Raw genomic sequence first — 25,831 nt, forward strand, 5'->3', positions numbered from 1 at the left:
AATGGGATTTAAGGCTCACCAACAACAAACCATTTGTCCAACAACATGAATGCATGCAACATATTATACATGCAACAACCACATCATGCACAATGACTCACCACCATAGTCAATGTACACCACCAATATTGGGCACCATGCATTTTAACATCATCAACATACAATGTAACAAGCAACAACGATGCATTTAAGGTTATGTCACACTGCCGCATAAACATTACAATGAATTTCCACACTATCATACAACAAAATATTCATTTTCAGGTACTGAAACCAATTTTAAATGAAAGTACACACTCTTAGCCTTCCAACGCTTCAAACGACACTCAAATCAGACACTCAGAACAAAATATAATTTTTTTAAGTTTTTACGAAAAGGCTCCCAATGTAACTAGTTACCCCAAAACCAGTAACCAATTACACCACACCAGTGGCGCAACCCACATTGTCACATACACACGGTATCTGGTTACCCAAAAACTGGTAACTGGTTACACCCCTCACTCTAGCCCATGTGTGGCCTCTGTTACACAGGATAATCGGTTACCCAAAAACCTGTAACCGATTACCCCTCAATTTTTGCCCAAAAACGTTATTTTTAAGCAGTGTAACTGATTACTCCAATTTTGGTAACCAATTACACTATTGTAGAATCACTTTTCTGCAACTTTTTCAAAACGAAAATCACCCATAATTCATCCCAAAACCCATTTTTTCTCACAAATAGTTTATCCCTCATTTTAACCCAAAAATCACTTTTCCAAAGTTCAAAACCCCAACTTATTTACCCCGAAAACATTCATAACCTCGTTCCGACTTTGACCTGAAACAACATCAATTCACACCATATTGACAATAACAATCCAATCAAATTTCATGATTTTAATAGCAACAATTTTATCATTCCCATAATTCAACATAGAGAAGAAAATACAAAACATACATGGCATAATCTACCCACCATCATCATGTTAACCCTTAGATAATCAGAACCCCACCCTTACCTTATAGTTCCTAGAATTTGATTCTTTGACCTTCAAAAATGGTGAATTCTCCTCTTGAGCCCTAGCCACTTCTTCTCCCTTTCTTAGTTTTTTCTCCTTTCTCCTAATTGTTATGTGTTCACTATTTCTATCTCACCATCCCCTTAGGTAAAACTTCACTAATCCCCCATAATGGGAATTAGCTACTCGTACCTGATCCATTACCATAGGATCGGGGCTCACCAAATAAGTAGAATCAAAGTTCCGACAACATGGATGCATGACTCTCAACATGCAACAATAACAAATAACATCAAAACATACACATCGGTCCATTCTTGATCGTGTATGCCAACATCAACACCACATCATCAACATAATTTCATCATGTTTATATCTTTATCACTAAAACACCAACACAACAACATCAACACAATCATCTTAATAACATCATTATAGCAACACCGACATAACAACATTATTGTCACAATAATTATTCATGTTTAATCAATTGTTTATCATTGACATATATTCATCATCCATCAATTACTGCATCATACCGATTACAATCATGATAAATCAGGAAATAGCATCAAAACAACATCATACAACATCCAATAGTAGCCAACAACCAACAAAACACGGAAATATACAATTGCAACTTCCACATAAATAACTTCCATATAATAACTAAGGCATCTACAACAATAATTCATTGCCAATAAATTAAAATGTTAAATACAACATATTCAGCCTCTTAATGCATCACCATGAGATAATACTATGTGTTAACTTTCCAACACTTTGAACCGCACACCAAATGGAGTTACGGAGCTCAAGTTATGACATTTTTAATTTCCCAATTTTTTTCACATAACATTGGTAATCGGTTATGCTCAAACCTGTAACCAGTTACGAGCCCAAAAATAGCCCAGAAACCTATTTTTTAAGTGGTATCATCGAGACATACGTGTCTGCCGGATGATGACTGCAAGTGCACAGTCTATCGTGTAGTTTTAAAAGATTATCGAACCCATAGAGACTATGCAGTGCAAAGCTAAGGCTAAAGGTTATAAGGTTATGAACAGGAGTAAAGATACTAATTTCTAAAGGTTTAAAAATAATGATAAAACAAGGTCGAAATATGGATTCCATGTTCCTAAGGGCTTAGGTAGAACTCGAGCACTAAATACGACTCTATTATGTTACGTAGAAAATATCGACTTAAAGGTCCCGTCTCACACTCTCGCGATAATGTCAAAGACCACACCCTTAACCATAGGATTTTGCACTCGCTCGCCCGTTCTAATTAGAAAGCGTATTTTGAAAGTAAATGAGATCATAAACGATGCCTAAAGCGCTCTCGCTGTTTTTAGGATCGATGCCTAGTTTCCACTATCCGGTTCCTTCATCACACTCTCGCGCTATCAGACTGAACCTTGATTTATTCTTCACTCTCATACCAAAAGAATAAAACATACATTTGAAAACTAAAGCCAAAACATAATTAAATCAAATATTCGTGCCTATTATTTCTACTGAATCCCGTTGGTAATGATGATCCTCATACGTCAGACTCAGGATAATTTAGCAAGGCATGATATGAATTGAAAACAACATGATTAAAGCATTTAAAACTGAGAATAGCATGGCATGCAAGTAATGAAAAACGGTAAAGCATACAAATATTAAAAGCGGTAAAAAGAACCTGAAATTACATAAAATGAAACTTGAATTAAATTAAACTTGAAAATGGTGGCCAGCTTGTTCTTGATCCAAAGGACAAATGTTACAGAAATATATAAAAAGTGTGAAAATCCCTTGATGTGAGTTATTGTCACTTTACAGGTAATTTTCTGCCTAAAACTAAGAAGGAATTTTGATAGAGCTTCCACGCGAATTCGATGGATCCTCCACACTCCAAAAATGGCCCTATATAGAGAGTTCATACCATTGGCAACCACTTGGGACGTGAAGACCTAGTGGAGGAAGTGGTGGTTGAGAAAACTGCCCAGAACTGTCCACTAGCATAGTTTTGTTTCTGCTTGACAATGGCGAACGCCATTAGGGTAATGGTGAACGCCATTGCCTTGCTCATTAAATGACATGACATGCAGTTCAATGGAGAACACCATCTAGAAGGTGGCAAACTCCATTTGCTCAGAATGGCCAAATCTAACTCTTTAGCTCCTTTTTTCGCAAGGCTTCCAAATTTCTAATGAAATCGGCTAACAACTGCAAAACAAATAAAACGGGAGTAAAATGCGATAAAATACATAAAAACATAGACGAATAACATGTGAAATAAGCCTAAAAACACGATACAATTTCTCGTTATCATGGTAACTGGTTACACTCAATTCAGTAACCGGTTACAAGTTCGAAGAACAACTTAGAAACTTATTTTTCATCGTTGGAGGCCTTCCGAACCTCCGATTTTGATTCCGTAAGAAGTCTTGATCTCAGAATTTGAAATAATACAAATATATTATTATAAGACAACAAATTCACGTGATATCACATATTGGAATCAACAAAATCATTCAATCTTATCAATTCTTATTTATCCCAAATATTCCAAGCCCCTCAAACATGGTGGAAAGCATCAATATCTTAAAACAGAAAATTATACACATATAGGCACACAAAATTCAACATATAATCATCATATAACAACCATCATAGCATCTTAATTCAATATTATGAATCAAAACACTCAACCCTAATAAGGTTAAGGGTCGCTCCATCTACCTTCATGCTTTAACACCCATTAGAGAAACACATCTCCTCCTTACCTGAATTCCTTCCAAAAAATCTGAATTGAAACCTTCACTCTTTTCCCTTGATCACCTTGCCTCTTGCCTTTTTTCTCCTTTTTCTCAAATGTCATGTACAATGAAAATCTCCCTAAACCTAGGGTCCTCTTAACTTTTTATTTTTAGGGTAAACTTTTCCAAATTACCAACTTGGCTCAAACTTAATTATCTCTTATTCTTTCCTCCCACTAACTTTCTCAATTTCTCATATTTGCCTCAATTATTCTATCTTCACTAATTAATATAATAAAAATAAATAAAATATTATTTTTAATTATCAAAATAATTTTAAATTATTCTACTTACTTCTGTCATCTATCTATACCCATAACTCAAGGATACATACCCCGTCAACACCCAACCATAAAATAAATCATCAAAATGCATAATTCAAACAATTAAAATATAATAAAATATCTAATAAAAAATAGGATGCTACAACTCTCCCCCACTTAAAAAAAAATCTCCCTCGAAAATCACCTAAGAAAAACAGAGTCGGATACGACTCCCTCATCTTCTCATCACGCTCCCAAGTCATGCTGCCACCAACCGATCCACCCAAACTAGCTTCACTAAGGCAAAATCTCTAACCCTCAAAAACATGTGATATCCCTCCTGGAACTCAAGTGCTTTCCTCCTTTTGTCATGGTAACTTTTCTGACGACTATGCGACGATTTCATCTTTTCTTGGATCATCTTGATCTTTTCAGTCATTTGGTGAACAATCTCAGGTCCGAGCATAACACTCTCTCCCGACTCATACGAATACAAATAAGTTTTACACCTCCTACCATACAACATCTCATATGGTGCCATTCCAATACTAGAATGGAAACTATTGTTGTAGGTAAACCCAATCAATGACAAGTGGTTATCCCAAGTACCTCATTGTTCTAGCACACAAGCCCTCAACAAGTCCTCCAAAGACTGTATAGTCCTCTCTGTTTGACCGTCCATCTTCGAATAATAAGAAGAACTCAACTTCAGCTTAGTACCCAAAGAAGCCTGCACACTCTCCCAGAACCTCAATGTAAATCTCAGATCTCTATTTGACACAATACTTGAAGGATTACCATGCAACTTCATAATCTTATCAATATACAATTCAGTCAGCTTATGCAAAGGATAATTGATCCTCATCAATACAAAATAAGCCAATTTTGTCAATATATCCACAATCACCCAAATTGAACTGCATCTCTTTGAAGTCTTCGGCAAACCTGTACAAAATCCATGGAAATACTATCGCATTTCCACTCTGAAATATTCAATAGTTGCATCAGACCCAACGGCTTCTGATGTTCAATCTTTTACTTCTGACAGGTCAAACAAGCATACACAAATTCTACAACCTCTTTCTTTATTCCTGGCCACCAAAACATCTTCTTCAAATCTTGATACATATTCGTAGCACCAGGATGAATACTCAATCCACTTCTATGACCCTCCTCAAGAATACTTCTCTTAAGTTCGGGTACATCAAAAACACCGTTACCTTGGTTGATTCATGTGAGACGATCTATCAAACTCAAATAACATTTTTGACCTTCTCCGATCTCTTCAAGGATACCACTCTTCAGCTTCAACATACCCAACTTCACACTGTTAGAAGTTTCTCCACCCACTAACTCATATCTCTGAATTGCTCAATCAGTTCTAGCTCTCGAGCCATAAGCATCGACATGTGGAAAGACTTCTTACTCATCGCATCATCTACAACATTATCTTTACCCAGATGGTAACTCAAATCAAAATTATAATCCTTCAGAAGTTCAAGTCATCTCCTCTGCCTCATATTCGACTCTTCTGATCAAATAAATATTTCAAATACTTGTGATCACTAAACACTTCGAATTTGGAGCCAAATAGGTAGTGCCTCCAAATCTTCAACATGAATACCATTTTTCCCAACTTAGTATCATGTGTAGGGTAATTCCTTTCATGAAATCTCAACTGTCTCTAAGCATAAGCCATAACCTGCCCATTCTGCATCAATGTTAGATACCCAAAAGTGCTTATTTGAGCCATCAATTAAGGGTATCTTTCACTCTATTTCCTTGCTAAATTGTCAAAATCACCTTTGTTTTAGATGAAATGCAGTACATTGATAAACAAGCTTGGTGCCTTTGATTTGTGTGTTATTGTGCAGGAAGAAGGCATGAAATAATTGAAATTTAAGACACAAGAAAGTTGGCAAAGGAACCAAAGAAAACAAGCATTCATCAGCATGCTCGCTAGGCGAAGGCTGTGGCGAAGCCTGCTCGCTAGGCGAGCGCCCAGCGAAAAGCTCCAGTAAAATGTCAATAAATTCGCCAGGCGAGCTGATAGCGAAGGTGGTAGTGAGTTCGTTCAGTTTTGGTGAAAAGCGCAGCCAGCACTCACTCACTAGGCGAAGCTCTAGCGAGTCCCCAGCGAGCATTCCAGTAGCAAAACCTCTCAACCTCGCTGGGGCGAAGGTTGAAGCGTGTCCTTCGCTAGGCGAAGGTTTGTTCGCTAGGCGAAGGTTTGTTCGCTAGGCGAACATGACAGTTTGAGTTAGTCTGTTTTCTCTGGGCGCAGGTGCCTTTGGTGCCACAATTAGACCCTCGCTAGGCGAGCCTTTCTGCTCGCCTAGCGAACATGACAGCCCAGTACTACTCTATAAGTAGCAGGTGCCACTTTTGAGCACCATACCTAGTTTTTACCTCATTTTTCCACTTTTGTACTTTTGTTAGATATTTTTACAGCATTGTTCTTGGGAGCTTTTATGCCCTAGTTTTCATTTCTCTTCATCTTGTAACCATCTTCTACAAAAAGAAGGTGGATTCCCATCCAATATCGATTATCCGACTTGGATGTTGATCAACCTTCTTCCGAAACTTGCCGACCAAGCTACCATGAAAATGAGTAGCTAAGTCCTCCATTTGTCAAGGTTAGATGTAGGTGATTACTAGCTTTGTGTGTAAATGTAAGGATCTTCATGTGTAAACTCTTTAATGGTGAATATATGATGAAAACTTTGTTTCTATTTAAAACTCTTTGTGTTGGTTTATGATCGAGAGATGTTTACCAACTCTTGACCTAGGTTTTCATCCAATCTTGTTTGTTAGCTAGAGATAGTAATGAATGATTTTGTTCACCATAAGGTTGAACCAAAAAGTTGTCATTTTGATAGATTGTGTTCGAGAGAAACAATGGATCAAAATGGGAAAACTCACAATGTGTGTTCGAGAGAAACATATTGAGAGGACTTTGTGAAATAATTCATCATCTAAAGGAGTTTATAAGATTGTTGACCGAACAAATACATGCAAAGTGATCATCGAACCCTAACTTTGGCAATATTTCTCATTTATTCAAACCATAACTTTTACCGCAATTTATTACCTTTTTATGCAAGATAACGTGACAACCAACCAAAACCTTATTGTTACATTGAGTTAGAATTAATACAACCATCGAACGGCGGTGATATCTTACAATCCCTGTGGATACGATAACAAAAACCCGACACGTAAATTTACAACTAACAAAATGGCGCCGTTGTCGGGGATTGTAAATTGATATTGCGAGCATCGCAATGGTTGTTTAAGTTTTAGCTTGTGAATTTTTGACTTGTGCTTGTAATCTGTTTGGTTTAGTGTGCAGCTTACGTTTTATGCGAGGGCAAATCCCTGTGGACGAACTTCTTTTTGATCCTGAGATCGAGAGAACCGCAAGGAGGCTCAATAGCAAAACGAGACGTAGGAGGCAACAGGCTAGACAACGCCAAGAGCAAGGAGAAAGTTCTTCGACCACAAATCCACCACCATTCATACCAAACATGGAGCAACCACCACCACCACCTATTTCTACTCCATGCATAAACAGTCCAAGGAACACCGCTCAGTTTGCCAACCACACCGGAAGGCAAGCTGAGATGAAAACGGGAACTCTAAATCTTTTATATGGAAGTCCATTCACCGGAATGGACCATGAAGACCCATTTGCTTTTCTCACAAAATTTTATGAGATAGCATTGGCTGCCGGAGTGGATCAGGCTCAGGAGCTTCCGTTGTTCAGACGATTATTCCCCCACGCTTTGCTCGGTAAAGCAAAGGATTGGTACCTAGATCAAACACCAGCCGTAATGACAGACTGGAACGTGTTAGAAGAGAAATTCATCGAAAGATTTTTCTCCCATAACCGATTCATGGAATCCAAGACGGCCATCTCGGTGTTTTCACAAGGAACCAGTGAATCATTAAATGAAGCGTGGGAAAGATTCAAGTCCATGCTTCGGAAATGTAAAGGGCATGGATTTGATGAATTGACTCAAATCCATATCTTCAAAAATGGACTTCAACCACACTGCAAAACATTGTTGGATGCTACCTCGGGTGGCTCTTTATTGTCAAAAAGTGCCGAAGAAGCCACAAACATTATAAATCGAATGGCTCTAAATGATCTTCAGAGTCAAAGTCGAGGAAATTCTTTGAAGAAGGCGGGAGTGCTTGAGCTAGGGACGAACGATGCCATCCTTGCCCAAAACAAGCTCATCTCACAACAAGTGGAACTCTTAACGCAACAAATCAAAGAGTTAAGAGAACCGTCAAAAGCTAAACAAATAGCTTGTTGTGAACTTTGTAAAGGTGAACATGACACCGGATTTTGTCCACCTCCCGGTTTTGACGAAGTAAACTACATGGCCAATCAACGGGACTATCAACCGAGACAACAACAACAACAACCTTATCAACCGCACCCTCAAAATCAACAACAACAATTCCAAGGGAACCAAGGGTTCCAACCTAGAAGCAACTATTATCATAACCAAGGTTATGGAGGTGGTTCTTCTAGCCGTCAAAACCCTCCCCAAAATCCGTATCAATCTCAACAACCGCCGGTCGTCAATTCTAAATTGGAAGAGACATTGACGCAATTCATGCAAATGTCAATGGCCAATCAAAAGAGCAATGACGCGGCCATAAAAAATCTCGAGACTCAAGTTGGGCAACTTGCCAAGCAACTCGCGGAACAACAAACCGGTCCTTCCTTTTCGGCAAACACGCAAACAAATCCTAAGGAGCATTGTAAGGCGATCATGACGAGAAGTGGGAGGGAGTTGGGTAGTGAGAATAAAAAAGGAGTTGAGAGTGAACAAAGAGAGAAAGAGAAAGAAATTGAGGAGGAAATATTGGAGGAAATGTTGATGGTGAAGTAGGAGAGTGGAGTGAGGGTGAAGAAGTTGAAAAGAATAAAAATAATGGTGAAGTTGAAAAAGAAAAAGGTGTGGAGATGGGGAAAAATACAAGTGATGAGGTAATAAGGGAGGTAGTGAAAAAGCCTAGATGGAAGAGTGCTAGAGTTGCAAAGGGAAAGGAGGTAGTGAGCGCTACCCCTATCCAAAACCTTCCTTATCCTCATGCTCCGTCCAAAAGGGAGAATGAACGGCATTACGCCCGGTTCATGGATATTTTTAAACAATTACAAATCAACATTCCGTTTGCCGAAGCCTTGGAGCAAATGCCCAAGTATGCCAAGTTCATGAAGGACATACTAACAAAAAAGCGGAGGTATACGGAACCGGAGACCATCGTCCTTGATGCGAGCTGTAGTGCCATTATTCAAAGGACGCTTCCTAAGAAAGAGGTTGATCCGGGAAGAGTTACATTGCCAGTTAAAATTGGTGACGTTTATGTCGGGAAAGGCCTTATTGACTTGGGGTCAAGCATTAATCTTATACCTTTGTCAATTATCAAGAGACTTGGCAACATTGAGATTAAGTCCATCCGAATGACGTTGCAATTGGCGGATAAGTCGACGACCCATCCTCATGGCGTAGCCCAAGATGTTTTGGTGAAGGTCGACAAATTCTTTTTCCCGGTCGATTTTATTGTTATTGATATGGAGGAAGATGATGATGCTCCGCTCATCTTGGGCCGACCGTTCATGAAGACCGCGCGAATGATGATAAATGTTGATGACGGTTTAATGAAGGTGAGAGTTCAAAACGAGGAAGTTACATTCGATCTATTCGAGGCAATGAAGCATTCAAAAGATAGAAATGATAGCTTCCGCATCGATGTGATCGAAGACGCTATTATGGAGGTTTCAAAGCATATTCATGAGATATCTCCTATGGAGTTAGCTCTTGACGACTCATTGGAGGTTTTCACTGTTGAAGAAGAGCTAGCTCTTGAGGAATGCTTAAAGGAACTTGATAGTTTAGATGACCTACAACCATGGGAAGTAGAGGAGGAAAACTTGAAGAAGGAGGTTATTGACGAAAAAGCGCCAATTGAATTGAAAGTGCTTCCCTCTACTTTGAAGTATGTATTCCTAGATGAGACCGAGGCAAAGCCGGTCATCATAAGAAACCTTTTGACAAATGAAGAAGAAGCCCGTCTAATCATTGTGCTAAAAACAAATCAAGAAGCCATGGGTTGGACTCTTTCCGATCTAAAAGGAATTAGTCCATCCTATTGTATGCACAAGATTTTGATGGAAGAGGATTTCAAGCCGGTAGCTCAACCACAACGCCGCTTAAATCCTACCATGAAGGAGGTTGTTCGAAAGGAGGTTGTAAAGCTATTGGATGCGGGAATGATTTACCCGATCTCGGATAGTCCATGGGTTAGTCCCGTGCACGTTGTTCCGAAGAAGGGGGGGATTACCGTGATCCGGAATGACAAGGATGAATTAATCCCCACTAAAGTTGCAACGGGGTGGAGAATGTGTATTGATTATAGGCGGTTGAATACCGCGACTCGAAAGGACCATTTTCCACTCCCATTTATGGATCAAATGCTCGAAAGACTATCGGGCCAACAATACTATTGTTTTTTGGACGGCTACTCCGGGTACAATCAAATTGCGGTTGACCCGGCCGATCATGAGAAGACGGCCTTCACGTGTCCGTTTGGAGTGTTCGCATACCGAAAAATGCCCTTTGGGCTGTGCAATGCACCGACGACTTTCCAACGATGTGTGCAAGCCATTTTTGCCGATCTGATAGAGAAAACAATGGAAGTCTTCATGGATGACTTCTCGGTATTTGGTGGGTCTTTTAGTCAATGCTTGGCGAACTTGAAGACGGTGTTGGAGATATGTGTGAAGACCAATTTGGTGCTTAATTGGGAGAAGTGTCACTTCATGGTGACCGAGGGGATCGTGCTAGGCCACAAAGTCTCTAGAAGGGGGCTTGAAGTGGATAGAGCTAAGGTTGAAGTGATAGAAAAATTACCTCCTCCGGTGAATGTGAAGGGCATCCATAGCTTTTTGGGGCACACCGGGTTCTATCGGCGCTTTATCAAGGACTTCTCAAAGGTGGCTAAGCCTTTGAGCAACTTGCTCGCTAAGGACCAGGTATTTCTCTTGACCGATGATTGTTTGCAAGCTTTCGAAACTTTAAAAGAAAAATTGGTTACCGCTCCAATAATAGTCGCTCCCGATTGGAATGAAAATTTTGAACTAATGTGTGATGTGAGTGACTATGCTGTTGGAGCGGTACTTGGCCAAAGAAAAGACAAAACTTTTCATGCGATACATTATGCGAGTAAGGTTCTTAACGAGGCTCAAATAAATTATGCCACAACGGAAAAAGAACTACTTGCAATAGTGTATGCGCTAGAAAAGTTTAGGTCTTATCTTATAGGGTCTAAAGTCGTTGTGTATACCGACCACGCGACGATTAAATATCTGCTAACCAAACCGAATTCGAAGCAAAGGCTCATCCGTTGGATCCTCTTGTTACAAGAATTTGATGTGGAAATAAAAGACAAGAAAGGGTCGGAAAACTTGGTAGCGGATCATTTATCCCGCTTAGTGAATGTGGAGGTTACCGCGTCTGAAAAAGAAATCCGGGAAGAATTTCCTGATGAAAAACTGTTTAAAGTTCAAGTTAGGTCGTGGTTTGCAGACTTTGCAAACCATAAGGCTAGTGGTTTTGTGCCTTCCGACCTAACTTCGAACCAAAAAAGGAAGTTCCTTTCGGATGCGAAGTATTATGTCTGGGATGACCCATACTTGTTTAAGTTGGGTAGTGATAACCTATTAAGGAGATGCGTGACTGGCGATGAAGCCCAGAGCAACCTTTGGCATTGTCACAACTCGCCTTACGGCGGACATTATAATGGGGTTAGAACGGCCACTAAAATTCTTCAATCGGGATTTTATTGGCCCACTATTTTCAAAGACGCACATACCCATGCGCAAAGTTGTGACAGTTGCCAAAGAAGCGGTGGGATAGGTAAGAGAGATGAAATGCCTCTCCAAAATATCCAAGAAGTGGAAGTATTTGATTGTTGGGGCATAGATTTCATAGGACCTTTCCCACCCTCTTATGGGAACGAGTACATGCTTGTTGCTGTCGATTATGTCTCTAAGTGGGTTGAGGCGATTGCCTCACCTCGGGCGGATGCGAAAACGGTGATAATTTTTTTGAAGAAAAACATATTTTCCCGTTTCGGAACCCCCCGAGTGTTGATAAGTGACGGAGGGTCACACTTTTGTAATGCACCTTTGGAAACTATTTTAAAACATTACGGTGTATCGCATAGGGTGACAACTCCGTATCACCCACAAGCTAATGGGCAAGCTGAGGTCTCTAATCGTGAGATTAAGAGAATCCTCGAAAAAACCGTGTCTAATTCAAAAAAGGAGTGGTCCCAAAAATTGGACGAAGCATTATGGGCCTACCGTACGACCTTTAAAGCTCCAATTGGCCTAACTCCCTTTCAATTGGTATTTGGTAAAACTTGCCACTTGCCGGTTGAATTGGAGCACAAGGCCTTGTGGGCCCTAAAATTTTTAAATTTTGAGAATGATTTTGCCGGTGACAAAAGGAAGGTACAACTACTTGAGTTGGAAGAGATGCGCAATGCCGCATACCACTCAAGTTGGTTGTACAAGGAAAAGGCAAAAAAGTATCACGACAAGAAGCTCCGTAACAAAGAATTTGTGCCCGGACAATTGGTCCTATTGTTCAACTCCCGGTTGAAATTGTTTCCCGGGAAGTTGAAATCAAAATGGTCCGGGCCATTTCGGGTGAAAGAGGTGAAGGAGTACGGGGCTATTGTCATTGAAGACATAGACAAGAAAGATAGTTGGACCGTGAACGGCCAACGGTTGAAAGTTTATCTCGGCGGTCATGTGGATCGCGAGAGCTGTGCTTTGCCGCTTGATGCTCCTCTATGAGCATCGCACCGTCGAGCTTAGCCGACGTTAAACAAGCGCTAGTTGGGAGGCACCCCAACATTGTAAATATTTACTGTTTTTTTGTGTTGTGTTGTGTTGGGTTTCTTTGTGCTTAAACCATGCTGTATGAACATGAATTGCTGCCTTTGAAAAGGCAATTGCTGTCATGCTCGCTTGCTGTTCGCTAGGCGAGGCAGTAGCGAGCTGATTCGCTACCTGCTCGCTAGGCGAAGCAGCAGCGAGCGCTGCATGACAGCACTTATTTAAAAACTCAGCAGGGGACTCATTTTTACCCTAACACAACTTTGCTATCTTGCAACCCTGCTGAGAACATTTTTTACAGAGCTCTCCACACTCTCTCATTTGCATCTCTCTCACCAACACTCTCTCTTTTCGGTTGATTGCAAACTCTACTCACTTCACATTTCCAAATCCGTGTAACTAAGGATTGCCCTACTACATTTTTCTTTTTGTTTGAACTCTAAATTTCCAATTTGAATTGCAATTAGGATGAGTGGAGTATGGGAAACATTAGGTTTGCATGTGGTAATTTAGGTTTTGCAAATTGGGATTTTAGGTTTTAGAATTGGGGATTTTAGGTTTTGAATGCAAATATGTAATCCCCAATAGCATAGAACGATTATTTACTTGTTAAATCATTAGGTTCTGATGTTGGAACCATTTGAGTATGGGTTTTGGGGGAGAATCTCTGAACATGCTGAAAAACCCCAAAACCCGTAAGGTTCGCTAGCACTCGCTAGGCGAACCTGGGGCGAGCGTTCGCTGCCACTTCGCTAGGCGAAGCAGCAGCGAGCATGTCAGTCTTTTGAATATTGCTTTGATGTCTAATCTGTTTGTTTGGTGTGTGTGTTTTCCTCTCATATTTTGCAGATGGAGTCAAGGTCTGGAGCGCCTAAGAAAAGAAAGGGAGCGACTACTTCCCGGACCGTGCCTATCCAGTTTGACCAAGATAAGTTTGTCGGCCCGAAGCAGGCCGCCAGGTACATTTCTCTGGAGAAGCGGAAAATTCTTCCAGAGAAGCGATTCCTGATCAACCCACAGGGCACTAACAGAAATTTTGCCGGGTTGATTGACGCGAAGAAATGGGATCGGTTGATTAATCCCTTAGAGCATTACGACATAGCTACATTGCGGGAATTTTATGCTAACGCACTGCCCGATGACGACGAGCCCTTTACTTGGGTATCTAAAGTGGTCGGGCGTCCAATAGCATTTGATCGGGATGCCATCAACCGAGTCCTTGGGGAACCGCTCCAGCTGGGAGCTGAAGAGAGGGACCAATACCACACTGACCTACGACTTCACCGTGATGTTCCATCCATTTCTGCCGCCCTGCTCTTACCAGGGAAATCTGTTGAGCTGAACCCATCTGGGGTTCCAATGAGGTATCACAGGGAGGACATGACTCCCATGGCTCAACTGATACTGCTTTTGGTTCTGACCAACATACAGCCGAAGTCCCACACCTCTACAGTGCCGATCCCAGTGGCACATTTGGTCCATTCTATCCTCACCAACGTCGAGATCGATGTCGCGAGGATCATTGCAAATGAGCTGAAGTCCGTGATCGAGAGCGGGCTAAAGTCGGGGGCTCGTGTTAATTGTCCCCTAGCTTTCCCGTGTTTGATCATGAGTTTGTACGTTCAGGCAAGGGTGAGACTTCCGTCTCAGGGTCAGGTAAGGATCCCGCCACCTATCGATGACCGGTATGTGGCCAAATATTGTAGAGCGAAGAATGCTAGAGGCAGTGCTGCTACAAAGAGTACCAGGGCTTCTGATGGTCCTAGTACTTCTACTCCCAGACTAGATCCATACGTCCAAGCTGTGTGCAATTACAGTTTGGAATGGATGGCGGCATCCCAGAGAGCCATGTTAGATATGCACGACTCTATGCAGCGGTTGCAGCTGCAAGGAAGTGGTGTTCATGCTTTGATGACGCGTGAGCAGTTTCTGCTTAACGCCAACTGGCCTGTGGACACGCCAGTGTATAGTGAGGGGGTGGGTGCTGATGATGATGATGATGATGTTGATGTTGATGATGAGGCTACCGGTTCTGATGCCGGTAGCGAGGAGGAGTCCTGAGCCCTTAGAGGGTTAAGTTTTTGTACTTTTCAGTTTTTATGTTATTTTTATTTGTATTTTCGGATTTTGTATCTTGACTTTGGTGTTGTACTATTGGGGTGTTTCGTCCCCCATGAACAAATTTATATTTTCAGTTAATGTTATTTATTTATGTTTTTAATTTTGTTTGTTTAATAAATTTTTGGGTGATTAAGTGGCAAACCTTCTAGATTGGTTGCTCCTCAAGAAGTACCCAATGAAGGTGCATCCGAGCTTGGATGGCAATGATAAGAATAAACAAGTGAATGAAGCTAAGGTACATAGTTACCTCCGGCTAGAATTTTAGAATGCATTAGGAACTTTACTCTTTTTGGTAAATTGAATATTGTCTTTTTGCAACATAATAGAATGAATGTTTCATCTAGAACTTAAAACCACAAATTGTGAGGAAACCTCCATTGTACACTTAAATGCTGGATTCTAATAAGTTTTGTTGATTCATGTGATTCATGCTTTGTCTTTTATTATTGTGAAATTGTGGAAGCAATTAGAAATGATCAAGGCACTTGTTTTCTTTTGAGCACAACTACATCCAAAAACAACTTACCTGTGAGCAGAGAGAGTATTTGTTAACCCCTTTGAGCTTAAACAGTTGAATCTCGGCTTGAAATAAAGCGAGATCTCAAAAATCTTTTTTTTACAACCCGGAAAATCTTGATTATTGTTCTTTTGCCGTAAAAAGTTAAGAGCATTCACTTAGGGTGAGTAAGAAATAATTTGGGGAGAATTGGTAAGTACCACAACTCTTGAAAATAAAAATGAAAAATCGAGCAAGCATAAAAAAATATATGTATAGAAAATATAGAAAAGAAACATCTGTTTTGTATATTTGATGTGAAAGAAAAGAACAAAAATAGAAAGAATGAAAATGAATGCTTGCTTGGAAGAAAAATAGTGAAAAATAAAAATTGAGTTGTGGAATATGTGTTGTGAAGGTTTCAAATAAGAAACAAATGAAACAAAGTCGAGATGTGTGAATAATACTGTGAATGTCTCTTTTGCATCGGCACTTTCGTTTCAATGGCCTTAGAAATGACCCTTGTTTGTTAACCTAACCAAGCTTCAACCGAAAAGCCCTTAGTGATCTTTATGCTTCCACAGTACCATTTATAATTGTTAGACATTGTATGAATCTATTTGATTTCTTCATTGTTTGTTAGAGAGTGAGATTATTCCCACGGTTGCAAACGCGTAAAATCTTCATTCCTTATTCGAAGAGGAGAGATAGGATGATTCATTCAGAATAGTATTGTTGTAGATAGATAAATATTTTGCATTGCTATTTAAGTTTTAGTTCTTGTGTATTATTTTATTCGAACCGTTGGAAACTTGTATATGCTGATTTCGCTTGTGTTTGAGCTGTTTATCCAACTTCGGAGAAACCATTTTCTTAAAGCAAATCCTCTTGTCCTTCAAGAGGCATACTTTGCTTGAGGACAAGCAAGAATCTAGTTGGGGAGAGTTGTTAGATACCCAAAAGTGCTTATTTGAGCCATCAATTAAGGGTATCTTTCACTCTATTTCCTTCCTAAATTGTCAAAATCACCTTTGTTTTAGATGAAATGCAGTACATTGATAAACAAGCTTGGTGCCTTTGATTTGTGTGTTATTGTGCAGGAAGAAGGCATGAAATAATTGAAATTTAAGACACAAGAAAGTTGGCAAAGGAACCAAAGAAAACAAGCATTCATCAGCATGCTCGCTAGGCGAAGGCTGTGGCGAAGCCTGCTCGCTAGGCGAGCGCCCAGCGAAAAGCTCCAGTAAAATGTCAATAAATTCGCCAGGCGAGCTGATAGCGAAGGTGGTAGCGAGTTCGTTCAGTTTTGGTGAAAAGCGCAGCCAGCACTCACTCGCTAGGCGAAGCTCTAGCGAGTCCCCAGCGAGCATTCCAGTAGCAAAACCTCTCAACCTCGCTGGGGCGAAGGTTGAAGCGTGTCCTTCGCTAGGCGAACATGACAGTTTGAGTTAGTCTATTTTCTCTGGGCGCAGGTGCCTTTGGTGCCACAATTAGACCCTCGCTAGGCGAGCCTTTCTGCTCGCCTAGCGAACATGACAACCCAGTACTACTCTATAAGTAGCAGGTGCCACTTTTGAGCACCATACCTAGTTTTTACCTCATTTTTCCACTTTTGTACTTTTGTTAGATATTTTTACAGCATTGTTCTTGGGAGCTTTTATGCCCTAGTTTTCATTTCTCTTCATCTTGTAACCATCTTCTACAAAAAGAAGGTGGATTCCCATCCAATATCGATTATCCGACTTGGATGTTGATCAACCTTCTTCCGAAACTTGCCGACCAAGCTACCATGAAAATGAGTAGCTAAGTCCTCCATTTGTCAAGGTTAGATGTAGGTGATTACTAGCTTTGTGTGTAAATGTAAGGATCTTCATGTGTAAACTCTTTAATGGTGAATATATGATGAAAACTTTGTTTCTATTTAAAACTCTTTGTGTTGGTTTATGATCGAGAGATGTTTACCAACTCTTGACCTAGGTTTTCATCCAATCTTGTTTGTTAGCTAGAGATAGTAATGAATGATTTTGTTCACCATAAGGTTGAACCAAAAAGTTGTCATTTTGATAGATTGTGTTCGAGAGAAACAATGGATCAAAATGGGAAAACTCACAATGTGTGTTCGAGAGAAACATATTGAGAGGACTTTGTGAAATAATTCATCATCTAAAGGAGTTTATAAGATTGTTGACCGAACAAATACATGCAAAGTGATCATCGAACCCTAACTTTGGCAATATTTCTCATTTATTCAAACCATAACTTTTACCGCAATTTATTACCTTTTTATGCAAGATAACGTGACAACCAACCAAAACCTTATTGTTACATTGAGTTAGAATTAATACAACCATCGAACGGCGGTGATATCTTACAATCCCTGTGGATACGATAACAAAAACCCGACACGTAAATTTACAACTAACAATCAACACATCTCCCAGACCCATCTTCGAAGCACCCCAATACATAACAAAAGACTCACTTGGATTCAGCGAAATCAAAATTGGAGCATACATCAACTTCTTCTTGAGTTCTTGTAAACTCTCTTCACAATGCAAATCCCAAACATAGGCTTGACCATTTCGAGTCAACTGAGTTAACGACAATGCTAAATTTGAAAAACCTTCAATGAACTCCTTGTAGTAACCATTCAATCCAAGAAAAACTTATAATCTCAGTGGAAAACTTCAGAGTCTCCCATTGTAACACGACATCTATCTTCGATAGATCCACAACTATACCACCACTAGAATCACATGACCAAGGAAACTTACTTCCTTTAACCATAACTCGCACTTGGAAAAACTTTACGTACAAATGGTTCTCTTTCAATGTTTGCAATACAATTCTCAGATCACTCATAGCCTCATACTACCGTCCCTCTTCTTCACTAATAGCACCGATACATCCCACGGAGAAACACTTGGTTGAACAAACTTCTTCTCAAGCAAATCTTCTACTTACTTCTTCAATTCCCCAACTCTAAAGCAAACACCCTATAAGGAGTCATTGACACCAGACTAGTACTAGGTACTAAGTCTATAGAAAACTCCACTTCGCACTCTAGAGGCAAATCACTAATGTCTTCAGTAAATAATTTAGGAAATTCACACACTCCAGAAAGATCATGAACTACTCTCATTCCTCTAGCTTCCAACGAACCTAACATTATAAACACTTGTGTTGTATCCTTCACGAACTCTCTCACTTGCTTAGTTGATACAAACGTCAACTCTTCACCTCCATCAAACTAAAATTCATACTTTGGAGGCAGTTCACAGATATCTTCAGGAAAACATCAGGAATCACACACCACTGACATAACACTAGTCGTCAAATTGCCCTCTACTATCCGAGAAGCAACATTAACAATACCTAGTCGTTTTCCCTAAAGTTTTCCCAACTTGACCGACAGACATGAATCTCGAATCCACAACATCTTTAGTGTTAGGAACAACACAACTTCAACATTGCCCAAGATCTTGCAATCAGCGGCAAACTGCACCAACTTATCAAAACAATTGGTAAATACTTGGTTTAACTCCAACCAATTCATTCCAAGAATAACGTCAACTTGTCCCAACAAAATAAAAACCTCACACATCCTCAAGGAACACGTTAGGATACTCAACACACCACTGGATCATCTCTGGCTAAAACATCGCCTTCTCACTCACAAGTAAGCGACCAACGAGAATACATGACCGTATTCCCTCAAGGATTCCACCATTTTGCTAACCGACACCATCCTCAAATCCGACCTCTCTTCGAGTTCAGGAAAAATACAACATTCTCAAAAAAGTTGAACTAGCTAACACAACATTATTGTATCCAGCAACATGATGTCCAAGCTCTATACAATTGGAACATCCAAGAGAAGCAGGCACTTCTCCCCCACTTGTTTCATTTCCAACCTACAAATGGAAAACAAAACAATCATCGATAATGTTCTCACACACATGTAGCATACTAGGGACCAAACATAATTAAGCAACCTGGCCGAATGGGCCGACCTACTCTTATACCACTATGTAACACCCTAAATTTTCCCAGCGTAAATTTAAAACATTTATCAGAGTAAAACAATTCAACATGCAATTTAGGATGCTACACTACAATATACAATCAACTTGCTCAATTGAAAAGACATGTAACGTTTGACATTTATAAAAATAGTAGTGATATATTTGAATGTTAACTTTTATTAAATAGCAGCAGAACAATAATAATAAATATTTAACCCAACATATGCAACATCAATATAACATATCATTATAATAAATGTTAAAACATAATGAAAGACACAATGTTCCAAATTCTCCGGAGTTACACATCAGAGCAGACGTTGACACTAAAATAAAACGAAAAACTTCATCTTCTACTCACATCTGAGCTCCTACTGCGGATTATATGCATGTTACCCATATGGAGGCAACATTCAAACAGAAGGGGTGAGATATCATAATTATATAAAGGAAAGCATGATAGTAAGTAAGCATCAAATTATCACATGCACATAACCCATTCCACAACACAATTTCACAGAATAGTAACATCACAACTATCACACGGAACAACAACATAACAACTATCCAAACAGGATAACAACATAACAACTATCTAACATAACAACAACATAATAACCCTCTCACTTAATAACAACATAATCAACCATCCAACACAATAACAAATGCAACCGATGTATAATGTAATGAGACTTAACAACTCGACTCAATGCATATGGTACCAATACGTGAACACTCAGGTTCACCGCTTTGATCCTCACCTCCTAGGATCAGAGCCACCAATTTGTTACTATCACCTCCGATAATGACTCACTGATTCCATCACCTCCGAAATCAGCCACCGGACCAATTCACACAATGGGATTTGAGGCTCACCAATAACGGAATATTTGTCCAACAACATGAATACATGCAACATATTATACATGCAATAACCATATCATGCATAATGATCCACCATCATAGTCAATGTACACCGCCAATATTGGCCACCATGTATCAAACATATATTATACAGTTCAACAACATCAACATACAACGTAACAAGCAACAACAATGCATTTAAGGTTATATCACACTGTCACATAAACATTACAATGCATTTACACACTATCATACAAAAAAATATCCATTTTTCAGGTACTAAAACCAGTTTTAAATGAAAGTAAACACTCATAGATTTCTGACACTTCAAACGATATTCGAATCATACACTCGGAATAAAAGCTATGAATTTTTAAAGTTTTTATAAAAATGCTCTCAGTGTAACCGGTTACCCAAGAACTGGTAACTGGTTACACCCCTCATTCCATCCCTTGCGTGGCCTCTGTTACACAGGGTAACCGGTTACCCAAAAACCTGTAACAGGTTACACCCCTCAACTTTTGCCCAAAAACATTGTTTTTAAGTAGTGTAATCGGTTACTCCAATTCTAGTAATTGATTACACTATTGCAAAATCGCTTTTCTACAACTTTTTCAAAACTAAAATCACCCATAATTCATCCCTAAACCCCATTTTTCTCACAAACAGTTTATATCTCATTTTAACCCAAAAAACACTTTTCCAAAGTTCAAAACCCCAACTTATTTACCCCGAAAACATTCATAACCCCGTTCTGACTCTGGCCCGAAACAACATCAATTCACACCATATTGATAATAATAATCCAATCAAATTTCATGATTTTAACAACAACAATGTCATCATTCATACAATTCAACATTCGTCATTTCCACAATTAAACATAGAGAAGAAAACACAAAACCTACATGGAATAATCTACCCACCATCATCATGTTAACCCTTAGATAATCATAACCCCACCCTTAACTTAGAGTTTCTAGCAATTAATTCTTTGACCTTCAACAATGGTGACTTCTCCTCTTGAACCCTAGCCCCTTTTTCTCCCTTTCTCAATTTCTTCTCTTTTCTCCCAATTATTATGCGTTCTCTATTTCTCTCTCACCATCCCCTTAGGTAAAGCTTCAATAATCTCCCATAATAGAAATTATCTACTCACACCCAATCCATCACCATAGGATCGAGGCTCACCAAATAAATAGAACTCAACTTCTGACAACATGGATGCATGACTCCCGACATGCAACAATAACAATAACATCAACACATGGACATCAGTCCACTCTTGGTCATGTATGCCAACATCAACACCACATCATCAACATAATTTCATCATGTTTATATCGTTATCATAAAAGTACCTACACAACAACATCAACACAATCATCTTAATAACATCATTATAACAACACTGACATAACAACATTATTGTCACACAATAATTATTCATGTTTATCAATAGTTTATCATTGGAATACATTCATCATTCATCAATTAATACATCATACCAATTACAATCATGATAAATCAGGAACTAGCATCAAAACAACATCACATAACAACCAATAGTAGCCAACAACCAATAAAACACGGAAAATCAAAAATTGCAACTTCCACATAAACAACTTCAATATAATACTAAGACATCTACAAAAATAATGCATTACCAATTAATCCAAATTTTAAACACATCATATTAATCCTCTTAAGTAATCATCATGAGATATTACTATGCGTTAGCTTTCTAACGCTTCGAACCCTGCGCCAAATGGAGTTACAGAGCTCAAGTTATGTCATTTTTAATTTCCCAATTTTTTTCACGTAAAAGTGGTAACCGGTTACGCTAAAACCCGTAACTGGTTATGAGCTTGAAAACATCCCAAAAACCTATTTTTCAAGTGGTAACCAGTTACACTCAATTTGGTAACCAGTTACAGGTTTGAAGAACAACTTAGAAACTTATTTTTCGCCTTTGGAGGCCTTCCGAACCTCCGATTTTGATTCCGTAAAAAGTCCTGATCTCAGAATTCGAAATACTACAAATAAAATGTGATTAATACAGAAAATTAACATTATATCATATATTGGAATCAACAAAATCATTCAATCTTATCAGTTCTTATTTATGCCAAACATTCTAAACCCTCAAACATGGTGGAAAACATCAATTTCTCAAAACAGAAAATTGTACACATATAGGCACGCTAAATTCAGCATATAATCATCATATAACAACCATCATAGCATCAAAATTCAATATTATGAATCAAAACACTCAACCCTAATTAGGTTAAGGGTCCCTCCATCTACGCCTCATGCTTTAATACCCATTAGAGAAGCACATCTCTCCCCTTACCTGAATTCCTTGCAATTTTTTTGAATTGAAACCTTCAGTTTTTCCCTTGATTACGTTGCCTCTTTCCTCTTTGTTCCTTTTTCTCAAATGTCACGTACTGTGAAAATCTCCATAAACCTAGATTCCTCTTAACTTTTTATTTTTAAGGTAAACTTTTTCAAATTACCAACTTGGCCCAAACTTAGTTATCTCTTATTCTTTCCTCCCACTAAATTTCTCAATTTCTCATATTTGGCCCAATTATTCTATCTTAACTAATTAATATAATAAAAATAAATAAAACATTATTTTTAATTATCAAAACAATTCTAAATTATTTTACTTACTTCTATCATTTATCTATACCCCTAACTCAAGAACACATACCCCGTTAACACCCAGATAAAATAAATCATCAAAATGCATAATTCAAACAATTAAAATATACTAAAAATATCTAATAAAAAATGGGTGTTACAAGTCCTCCCCGTAGAGATTTCCTGTCGTCGCCTCCGTCACGCCGGAAATTGCTTTCGACAGCGGAGGAGGCTCAAACACAGCATACCATATCTCAAATTAACTGTCTATTCTTCCTCTTTCTAAGCCCCAAGCTCATCCCTTTCAAGTTTCCCCTCAATCGTGTAAATCGAAGGGATCAAAAGATGAACCCTAAGTTAGATTTTAGAAAATACAAGCAAGAGAGAGGAGATTGGAGCCGAAGCAATTAAGGCTTCAATTCCAAAGGCTATGGACTACGTCGTGCCAACAAGGAAATGCAAAGAAGAAACTGAGATCTATGAACCTGGACGCGAATTCTCCGATGAAGATAATAACAAGAAAATACCAGAGGCAAAACACTAGGTGATTCTGATTCTTCAACTTCAAATTTCTTGCAATTCTTCTTCTACTCATTGCCTTTAGTATGTAGGAAAACTTCTCTTTGTATGGTTGTGTTCTTACGTGAATTTGTTCTTCAGTTGAGAGGTGCGCGAGAGAGTGATAGAGATTAGGTGATTAAGGTTCAAGCTCAACCGATTTGAAGTTTTTATATGAAGCTTCAATGGCCTGGTAATAGAGCTATTGCGAGGATGAGTTCAGAGAGAGAGAGAGAGAGAGAGAGAGGATTCTGAGATTGATATTGAGAGGATTCTGAGAATGATGATGATAATGTGAGTTCTGTGAAAACAGTTCAGAGTAACTGAATTGTAATGAGGGCATCTATAGACTCTCAAATTTTGTTACAAACTCAAATGAAATTCATATCAAATGCAACCGAAGTTATGAAGTTAGTTATGGAATTTGTTGAGTTAGTTAATTAACCGTGATGATTCTGTTAATCGACTTTGAAGTTGATTTGAATTGAATTTTGAAGTTAATTTGGTTTTGAGATTATTGGACTTGATGATTAGTCATATTATTTGCATTTTTATCCAATTTTGTTTAACCTCAGTCATACTTCAAAGTTGCAGAACATTTTTAATGTGTTAGTGTTAAAAATGAAAATGAGTTGTTAAATTCTTAACGTGCCTGTGATGTTAAGCTACGTTCTGTTAGAAAAAAAGTTAGTTTGGATTCAAATTTACTATTGACATTGAGCCGACATTGTTCTGCTTTAGAAAATGTTAAGCTGTTAAATCCTATTGATGCTCAATGTTTGAAATTGATTCAATGGCCTACCACTATTTCTATTAAATACTGATTAAACTGGTCCTATTATTTTGTGTTTCAAAAGCTTAATTATTTACAAATGTTAGGTTAATGCTGATTGGTTTTGTGGTATGTGATGAACCATTTCCTGTTACACAAACACTTGATTCAAACTGTGAAAAGTTAGGGAATTACTTATGGAAATTGAATGTCATGCTTGAATACTACCATATGGATGATGTCTTGTTCAATTTACTGCAGGTTGGAGCATTGTCCGAGTTGAATGTGGATGCAACATTAGATCATAAGGATGACCAAGGCTTTTTTTTACTTTTGAAATCAACCCAAAGTATCAAGTCAATGTGATTAGTATATGGTATAATGTATTAATGCCATGTATAATGCAATGCTTGTAAATAAACCCACATTTGGGTCATTCTTATGTAGTAGGACAAACCAAAGTGTAATTGATTTTAAAATGGTGGATCCAAGTTTAATTCAATTCTAATTGTTTCATTATACATGAAGTTTTTAGATGAGATGTGTAAGAAAAGGATGTCATGATTTAGGCTTAGAAAGAAAACCTTTGGCTTGTTGACCAAAAAGTCAACAATTAACCAAAAGTCAACCTAGGTGAAAAATATGTAATTCAACAATCAAGGCTTATGATGAATATAAAAATGGAATATAATGGTTCAAAATGAATGAAAAAACTTATAAATTAAGCTACCACATGACTTGAATTAAAAAATTAACATCTTGCACTAATGCCCATGCTATGCCAAAAGATGGGTTGTACTAATGACAAGCAAATCCTAAGACAACTTGTGAATGAATCAACCATCTTTGATCATCTGAATCATATGAATGAAATGGACTAGGATGCATTGATGGATCAAGAATTAAAGACCTATAATGCCCTTATGAAATACAAACAAATGGACCAAAAGATCAATGCTTTTAGTGCAATCATAAATCATGAATCAAGGACCATGTGTTTACCGTTGAAGTTGGTAAACAAGTGCTAGTCTTCCAAATTCAATACTTTGGTTATTTGCAGGATCGACTAGATTGATCCCAGGACATGTGCTTTTGTTAATTTAGGTTTTGTAAATGATGAACATTTCAACAATGCTCTTGGTTTAAAAATATCATTCGAAGTTCAAAAGTAAAACGAAGAAATATAAAGAGACAATGTAAAGAAGGCTTCAAAGTAAAATTGAAATAAAGATAAATGGCGAAATTGTAAATGATTTCATAAAAAAAATGTAAAAGTATGGTGCTCACACATACATTCTCTCAGTAACTCGTTTCTCAATACACAAATACTTAGAGTAAATTTGTGA

At 38.5% G+C, this 25,831-nt stretch overlaps 1 long non-coding RNA gene across 1 annotated transcript; it reads left to right on the top strand.

The window, feature by feature from the left end:
• Positions 1 to 22,624: 22,624 nt before the first annotated feature.
• LOC127119179 (uncharacterized) lies at positions 22,625 to 24,993 on the top strand. Its single transcript, XR_007802699.1, has 2 exons — positions 22,625 to 23,699; positions 24,747 to 24,993. It is a non-coding gene; the product is annotated as an uncharacterized LOC127119179 (long non-coding RNA).
• Positions 24,994 to 25,831: the final 838 nt, after the last annotated feature.

Source organism: Lathyrus oleraceus, chromosome 2 (genome assembly GCF_024323335.1).
Source record: "Lathyrus oleraceus cultivar Zhongwan6 chromosome 2, CAAS_Psat_ZW6_1.0, whole genome shotgun sequence".
In the NCBI taxonomy this organism is placed as follows: Eukaryota; Viridiplantae; Streptophyta; class Magnoliopsida; order Fabales; family Fabaceae; genus Lathyrus; species Lathyrus oleraceus.